Source organism: Triturus cristatus, chromosome 2_2 (genome assembly GCF_964204655.1).
Source record: "Triturus cristatus chromosome 2_2, aTriCri1.1, whole genome shotgun sequence".
Lineage (NCBI taxonomy): Eukaryota > Metazoa > Chordata > Amphibia > Caudata > Salamandridae > Triturus > Triturus cristatus.
In genome coordinates this window covers 1,186,346,042-1,186,355,469 of record NC_140582.1, presented here as the reverse complement: position 1 = coordinate 1,186,355,469, position 9,428 = coordinate 1,186,346,042, and positions in this window count along the sequence as shown.

Genomic DNA, 9,428 nt, shown 5'->3' with positions numbered 1-9,428 from the left:
TGGGGGTGTCAATCCGAGCAGGTTTCAATTTTCGAAAATCCTGCTCCATCAACAGCAACCAGTCTCCCAGGTATCTTCGTTGACAGGACTCCAACATGAACTCCCAGGAGTTCCATGGAGCATAGAACAAAGGGAATAAGGTGGGGGAAACTAGGAAGGTACCAACTATAATAAAATGATGTTTACAGTGAAAACAATTAGATAAAAATACAAAGAGAACTTACAACACATACATAATCATAGAGCTTTCTATCGTAGGTTGGGACTCCGAAACGCTAAAAATACACAAGTCACTCTTCCTAACTGCACCCACCAGGAATCAGTTCTGTGGCTCTCTGATTCCACACAGACATCTGCAGTGATCACATTAACCGAGAGAGGTTTCATAACGTAAAAGTGCATTTCCCACTTACTAGTTTAAACTGTATTTATTTTTCACTTAAGGTGTGTGTAGGAGAGTAGGGTCTGCTTTCTATGTTCACCCCCACTTTTTGCTTTTGCTTTACTGGTTTACGACTTAGATGTGGCTGTGGGCCTGCTAATCAGACCCACAGCCCTGCTGTTCTCTCTCTAAATTACTACTATGTACTTTAGGTGCATAACCCATTTGGATAGGATCACCTTATTGGCCCCTGTACAGTGTACCCTAGGTACCCAGGGCATAGGTGTACCCTAGGCCTACCAGGGGCTGCAGCATGTATTGTGCCACCCCTGGCCTGGCCTTCCATTTTGACACAACTGGCTGATCACTCAGCTGGGGCAAGGTCGTGTAATCACCCCTTGCTTAGGTGTAGTATTCCTATACCTAACTTACATATAGACACATGTGTACCTATCAGTCACTCCTATGGCAGGCCTTGACAATCCTGGAGGCAGAGTGCTTGGTAACATGTGAGATGGTGCTCTAGCATGAGCTGAGCCTGTCTGCAGCTTTCGGAACCATGTCCTTATAGCTGTTCTATGATATAGCCTACCATATACTCTTAAAGTGCCTTATAATCTTAGACGGTTATGGTAACTATGGTTTGGCTTTATCAAAGCATGTCGTGTAAGGTGTCTAACACTCGGGAATAATACCCCCATGCCATCTCTGGACATGAGAATATTATTCCCCCCTTCTAGAGGGAAAGACATGTTAAAATCATACTTCAACTGTTAGCCTCTGACCAAAGCCTCAGCATCACAAAATGGATGCTGCTGCCACGACACAAGTCTGACCTCCTGCTGCTGGGAGGGATCCCAGCCAGGGAGGCCTGGACAATAGGTTTCCTGCTTGGGGAGGTGCTAGCACCTCCCCAGACAGCCTTTAGTGTATTGGGGCAGGGTGGGCTGAAAGGAATGAGACATGCCTGGGGCACACAAGGTGTTCCTTGCATAGTCCAGTTCAAACCGGCGCTGGGGCACTCCAGCCCCAGCTCTGGCGCGAAACTGGACAAAGGGAAGTGGGTGTAACCACCCCCTCCCAGGTCCCACCCATAAGGCGTGACCTAGCAGGTATCCCAGCCCCCCAGATTAGTATAAGAGTGGGAGTTGGGCCTCAAGACTTTAGATTATCCTGAACCTGCAAAACTGAACAGAAACTCTGGACCTTCGACATTCGACGAAAGAAGAAGACTGAAGAATCTCCCTTGTAGCCAAGGAGTGGCTACCCTGTGCAAACAGGCACCATCAAGTGACTACCCTTTGCTTTGTGAAGCGTTCGACGAGGAACCGACTGCAGAGCCCGACCAGAGCCTTGATTTCCAGACTTCTCCGACCCTCATCCACATCTGCAGCAGAGCTGAGATCCGTGGAGGCGACGAGCGACGTGGGACCGGCTACCTGGGAAAAGTGGCTAGTAACTTACAGCGCAGCTTCTGAGGTACCCTCGAAGTTGTGCACCGGGGATTGAGAAGCCCCAACCCCAAGCACCATCTGCACCGAAGACCAGCCCCCCACACTCCACGAGTCCTGCGTGGGGCCCTTCAGCATTTTCCTGCTTGCCGCGTCTGTCCGGTTGCTTGCCCGCTGGCTAGTGGCCTTTGTGACGACGCTCCCTAAAATCTTCTGCGCTGGTTTGGCTCCTCCAGACTGGCTCCCGCTTCTCTGCAAAGAAGAAGCACCCCAGACCTTCCTGGTCTGCACCAGAAGCAAGTCCCTTGTTCTTCGTGGGTTCCGCTTGCCAAGGCTTGGTGAGTCCTAGTCCAACTTCGACGCCGCCGACAGCAAGAGCCTTCGTGGGACAGCTCGCCTCCTGGTCCTGGTCGTCCTCGACGCTTCCTGGTCCTCCTGGCTCCAGCGACAAGCTTCACCTTCCCCTGCAACTCTTCACGACATCGCCTGGTTCCTTCCTGGTTCCACGTGGTCACTGGCTAGTGACCGTGACTCTGTCCCCTCTGCTTGCAGGTTTCTTCTCTTCTTGATCCCAGGCTTGGGATCCACCGGACACTCTCCCCTGACTGCCTGTCAGCATCTTTCTTCAGGCATCCATAGGAGTCGACGACGAAAACGACGCATCTTCACCCCTATGCACCCGCAGCCTGTGGGCTAGGTAACTTGGGTACTCCGGTGCTCATCAGGATAGTGACTATCCTAGTGTCTAGTTTTCAAGTCTCAACTTCCTAGCTACTCCGGAAGTGTCCTAAATCTATCTATTTCTAAACTGTAACATTGCTATTGACTTTTACGCATTACGCGTGAGTGTTTCCACTCTGCACACGAATCCCGTGGGCCTCCCACTCCCTAACTAACGCTAGTGTAGTGTAGCCCCAGCGATTCCCTAGGCCTAGGCCTATTCTATTTCCGTGACAGTGGTTCTTATACCACTTATTTAGTATATGGTTTGCGTGGCCCCTAGGGCCTAACTGTATTACTTACCTGTGTGACTTACTGTATGCATTAATAAGACTGTGTTGTACTTACCTCTAAACTCATAAAGAGTGCTGAGGGTTTGCTTAGAATAAATACACTTTATTTTATATATATATATCTGTTGTGGTGTCCTTTCATTTGGTATTCAAGGGATTATATATGGTATCACAGCTGGCTTCACATGCCATTCAGAGTTTAGCCTAAGACTGCTCTTGTCCATGCTACCACTAGGATAGCTGGTCTATAAGGTTGACTTTACAACCAATCACCATAAGGGTATTTGGACTGATATAAGGTGTACACTATAACTAGTGACATCATACATCAGGCCAACTTCTCACATTGGTGAGCAGCGGTTGGGATCTGAGCTTGCTGTTGTAATACCATTGTAATCTTGAGATACTAAATTGAAAGATCACACAGATATTGTCTAGGTACATATAACATAGATTATTATACTTAAGTCCTACTGGACCTTGTAGTTGTAGGTTGAAGGGAATAACACACCCTGACTACAACTACTAGAAAGGTTTAGTAGATACAACTAGTGTAGGTAGGTGCACACACCACACCCTCACTAGATCATGCCTCTGGGAGGAGATCAAGTAGATGCTCTCTCAGGAGGGGCAGGTCTGCAGAAGACCCCCTCTAGGTATGATACCTTAACATTCCAGGAGATGAGACAATTGTGTACCTCCAGAGGAATAAAACAGGGTGCAAACCCTACCCTCCTTCAGTTAAGACAACTCCTAGAGGAGTATGATGCTCAGAGGGCATCACAGGAAGGTGCCCTAGGCGCAGAGGAGGGTCTACCCACCACAGAGGAGTCAGATGGGCCTTCAGATGGGGAGGTAGACAGCCAGAGCCAAGTAAGGAGACTTAGCCAGGCTAACTTAAGTTTACATGGGAGTTTGCATGGGGTCCCCCCATACAGACCCACAAGTAGACATTCACAGAGAAGCAGGAGGGACAGATCCCCTTCAAGGGAATCCGTCCACTCCCATGTCTCTAACACCTCTAATGCTTCCTCTCACAGGGGAATGACTTCACCTGAGAGAAAGGAGCATGCAGCCAGAATGAGGGAGGCTAATCTGAGGATTCAGAGGGAAGAACTTGCCCTTGCCAAAGAGAAGCTTGCTCTGGCTAGAGAACAAAAGTTAAGTGGGTTAGAACCCACTGGTGGCAGCAACATTCCTAGAGATAGAGACAGGCACTATGATAATAGAAACCTGAGCAAGATTGTCCCTCCCTACAAGTGTGGGGATGACATCCACAAATGGATAACTGCTTTGGAGAGAGCTTGCAAAGTACAGCAGGTACCCCAAAGTCAGTGGGCAGCTATCTTGTGGCTCTCCTTCTCTGAGAAAGGAAGAGACAAGCTCCTCACAGTTAGTGATGAGGATGCAGATAATTACACTGTCCTGAAGAGTGCTCTGATTGATGGGTTTGGCCTAACCACTGAACAATACAGGTTGTTGTTCAGGGATACCCAGAAGACACAGACTCAGGACTGGACTGACTTTGTAGATTGTGCCACTAAGGCTCTGGAAGGCTGGCTATTGGGAAGTAAGGTTAAGGACTATACAGGATTGTATAATTTGATCATGAGAGAACAAATACTTAACAACTGTCAAAACCAGCTATTGCATCAACACCTGATTGATTCTGATCTGACTTCTCCCCAAGAATTGGGAAAGAAGGCAGATAGATGGGTCAGGACTAGAGTTAAGCAGAAAAACCAGAACCAGGGCGGTGATCAGAAAAAGGCAGACCAGAAGGGTAATGAGCAGAAACAAAAAGACCAGAAGTCTTCACCAGGCCCCCAAAAGGCTCAGGGGGAGGGTGGTTCCAAAAAGGATAAGAAGAAAGAAGGCCAAAAGAAACCATGGTGCAACTATTGTAAGTCTACCTCACATTGGTTTAGTGAGTGCACCAAAAAGGATAAGCCCCCAGCCACCATTGCCCCTAAGGCAACTGTGCCCCCTAGTTCAGCTGTAAGTGGTGGTTCCCAGCAAAAGGGTGTAGTAGGGTTAACCCTGGGAACTGAGGAGGATTCTGGCCTAGTCAGAGTGCCTACTCAGGCTGTCCTGATCTGTGATGGGGACTTAGCTTTGTCCTCTACTGTAGGCCCCAGTAACCTGGGCAAGTACAGACAGACACCTTTTATCAACCAAAGAATGGCTCAGGCCTACAGGGACACTGGGGCTAGTGTCACAATGGTGACACCTGCTTTTGTGGACCCTGGACAGATCATACTAGGTGAGAATTACCTAGTGACCAACGCTAGCAATGCCACTACCTCCCATAGTGTGGCTATTGTTAACTTCTCCTGGGGAGGGGTAACTGGCCTCAAGAAAGTTGTTGTTAGTTCAGACCTTCCTGTAGAGTGTTTACTGGGCAATGATCTTGAAACTTCAGTTTGGTCTGAAGTGGAGTATAGGACCCATGCAGAAATGCTGGGGATAGATGCACATGTCCTTGCTGTGACCAGGTCACAGGCCAAAAAGTGCAACACTGAACAAGTGCTGGATCCTGAAACTATGGACCAGTCACAATCCAAGAGAAAGAGCAGTAGGGTTAAGGCTATGCCTTCCCCCCTGCCTCAGGTGGTGGATCAGCCCTCCCAGGAGGATGGTTCTGAGAGCCCTGAAGGAACTGTCCTAGAAGAACTTGAACCTGATCAGGTTGAGTTTCTTGGGACAGGGGGACCTTCCAGGGCAGATCTGAGGCAGGCTCAATTAGACTGCCCCTCTCTTGAACCCCTCAGACAGCTGGCTGCTGCTGAGGCTGCAGGGAATGCTCAAGGTACCCATAGAGTGTATTGGGATGAAGGGCTACTGTACTCAGAGGCTAGAGACCCCAAGCCTGGTGCATCCAGGAGGTTGGTCATACCACTGAAGTTCAGAGGCTTCCTTCTAACCTTGGCCCATGATATTCCCCTTGCAGGACATTTAGGCCAGAACAAGACTTGGGACAGGCTTGTCCCTCACTTTCACTGGCCCCATATGTCAGAAGATACTAAGGAGTTTTGTCGCTCCTGTGTCACCTGCCAAGCCAGTGGCAAATCAGGTGGCACCACAAAGGCCCCCCTCATACCACTACCTGTGGTGGGGGTCCCCTTTGAAAGAGTGGGCATAGATATTGTAGGACCAATGGACCCACAAACAGCATCTGGGCACAGATTCATACTGGTGATAGTGGACCATGCCACCAGGTACCCAGAAGCAATTCCCCTGAGGACCACAACAGCTCCTGTTGTGGCAAGGGCCCTGCTGGGAGTATTCTCCAGAGTGGGCTTTCCAAAGGAGGTCATTTCTGACAGAGGTGCCAACTTTATGTCAGGATACTTGACTGCAATGTGGAAGGAGTGTGGTGTTAACTATAAGTTCACCACACCCTATCACCCACAGTGCAATGGGCTTGTTGAGAGATTCAACAAGACCCTAAAGGGAATGATAAAAGGATTACCAGACAAGCTTAGGCGAAGATGGGACATCCTTTTACCCTGCCTTCTGTTTGCTTACAGAGAGGTCCCACAAAAGGGGGTTGGCTACAGCCCTTTTGAGCTTTTGTTTGGGCATCCTGTAAGAGGACCCCTGTGTTTGGTGAAGGAAGGATGGGAGAGACCTCTCAGACAACCCAAACTAGACATAGTGGATTATGTACTTGGTCTCCGCTCCAGGATGGCAGAGTATATGAAGAAGGCTTCTAAAAACCTTGAGGCAAGCCAAGAACTCCAAAAAGCTTGGCATGACCAAAAGGCTGTACTGACTGTTTACCAGCCAGGACAGAAAGTGTGGGTGTTGGAGCCAGTGGCCCCAGCAGCACTCCAAGACAAATGGTCTGGACCCCACACTATTGTTGAGAAAAAGGGAGAAGTCACCTACTTGGTGGACCTTGGGACTCCCAGAAGCCCCCACAGGGTGCTTCATGTCAACAGATTGAAGGCATATGTTGACAGGGCAGACATGGGGCTACTCATGGCTACAGATGAGGGGCAGGAGGAAGAGAGTGACCCTCTCCCAGACCTGTTGACTCAGAACCCTGATGATGGCTCAGTTGATGGTGTGGTCTTTTCTGACAGCCTCACTGTCCATCAGCAACAGGACTGCAGACAAGTTCTGCAGGCCTACAGACATATGTTCTCTCTGACCCCAAGTCAGACAAACTGGTGCACCCATGAGGTGGACACTGGTGACAGTCTGCCTGTGAAGAGTAAAATCTACAGGCAACCTGACCATGTCAGGGACTGCATAAAAGTTGAGGTACAAAAGATGTTGGAGCTGGGAGTCATTGAACCTTCAGAGAGCCCTTGGGCTAGTCCTGTAGTCCTTGTGCCAAAACCTCACACCCAAGATGGTAAGAGAGAGATGAGGTTTTGCGTGGATTACAGAGGTCTCAATGCTGTCACTAGGACAGATGCCCACCCAATACCTAGGGCAGATGAGCTCATTGACAGACTGGCAGCTGCTAAGTTTTTGAGCACATTTGACCTAACAGCAGGCTACTGGCAAATCAGACTAGCTGAGAGTGCAAAGGCCAAAACTGCTTTCTCGACCCCAGGAGGACATTATCAATTTGTGGTAATGCCCTTTGGTTTGAAGAATGCACCTGCCACTTTCCAAAGGCTGGTGAATCAAGTCCTTACTGGGTTGGATGATTATTGTGCAGCTTATCTTGATGATATTGCTGTCTTTAGCTCCACCTGGGAGGATCACCTGGTCCACCTGAGGAATGTTTTAGAGGCCCTGCAAAAGGCAGGCCTCACTATCAAGGCCACTAAGTGCCAGATAGGGCAGAGCAAGGTTGTATACCTGGGCCACCTAGTTGGTGGGGGTCAGGTTCAACCACTGGAGAGCAAGATCCAGACCATAAAGGACTGGGCTCCTCCAACTACCCAGACTCAGGTCAGAGCTTTCTTGGGCCTGTCTGGGTACTACAGAAAGTTTGTTAAGAACTATGGGTCCATAGTGACCCCACTTAATGACTTGACCTCCAAGAAGATGCCAAAGAAAGTTCAGTGGACAGCAAGCTGTCAAAAAGCATTTGATGACCTGAAGCAGGCCATGTGCAGTGCACCTATTCTGAAAAGTCCAGACTACTCCAAAGAGTTCATTGTCCAGACAGATGCTTCTGAGTTAGGTGTGGGAGCTGTTCTTTCACAACTGAATGTAGATGGTCAAGACCAGCCCATTGCTTTTATAAGTAGAAGGCTGACCCCTAGAGAGAAACGTTGGTCAGCTATTGAGAGGGAGGCCTTTGCTGTGGTTTGGGCCCTGAAGAAGCTGAGGCCATACTTGTTTGGCACTCACTTCAAGATTCAGACAGACCATAAGCCCCTCTTGTGGCTAAATCAGATGAAGGGTGAAAATCCCAAACTTCTTAGGTGGTCCATTTCCCTACAGGGGATGGACTTCACAGTGGAACATAGACCTGGGACTGACCATGCCAATGCAGATGGACTCTCCAGATATTTCCACTTAGAACATGAAGACTCAACTGGTCAAGGTTAGTTTAATGTCCCTAAGTTTGGGGGGGGGTTGTGTAGGAGAGTAGGGTCTGCTTTCTATGTTCACCCCCACTTTTTGCTTTTGCTTTACTGGTTTACGACTTAGATGTGGCTGTGGGCCTGCTAATCAGACCCACAGCCCTGCTGTTCTCTCTCTAAATTACTACTATGTACTTTAGGTGCATAACCCATTTGGATAGGATCACCTTATTGGCCCCTGTACAGTGTACCCTAGGTACCCAGGGCATAGGTGTACCCTAGGCCTACCAGGGGCTGCAGCATGTATTGTGCCACCCCTGGCCTGGCCTTCCATTTTGACACAACTGGCTGATCACTCAGCTGGGGCAAGGTCGTGTAATCACCCCTTGCTTAGGTGTAGTATTCCTATACCTAACTTACATATAGACACATGTGTACCTATCAGTCACTCCTATGGCAGGCCTTGACAATCCTGGAGGCAGAGTGCTTGGTAACATGTGAGATGGTGCTCTAGCATGAGCTGAGCCTGTCTGCAGCTTTCGGAACCATGTCCTTATAGCTGTTCTATGATATAGCCTACCATATACTCTTAAAGTGCCTTATAATCTTAGACGGTTATGGTAACTATGGTTTGGCTTTATCAAAGCATGTCGTGTAAGGTGTCTAACACTCGGGAATAATACCCCCATGCCATCTCTGGACATGAGAATATTATTCCCCCCTTCTAGAGGGAAAGACATGTTAAAATCATACTTCAACTGTTAGCCTCTGACCAAAGCCTCAGCATCACAAAATGGATGCTGCTGCCACGACACAAGTCTGACCTCCTGCTGCTGGGAGGGATCCCAGCCAGGGAGGCCTGGACAATAGGTTTCCTGCTTGGGGAGGTGCTAGCACCTCCCCAGACAGCCTTTAGTGTATTGGGGCAGGGTGGGCTGAAAGGAATGAGACATGCCTGGGGCACACAAGGTGTTCCTTGCATAGTCCAGTTCAAACCGGCGCTGGGGCACTCCAGCCCCAGCTCTGGCGCGAAACTGGACAAAGGGAAGTGGGTGTAACCACCCCCTCCCAGGTCCCACCCATAAGGCGT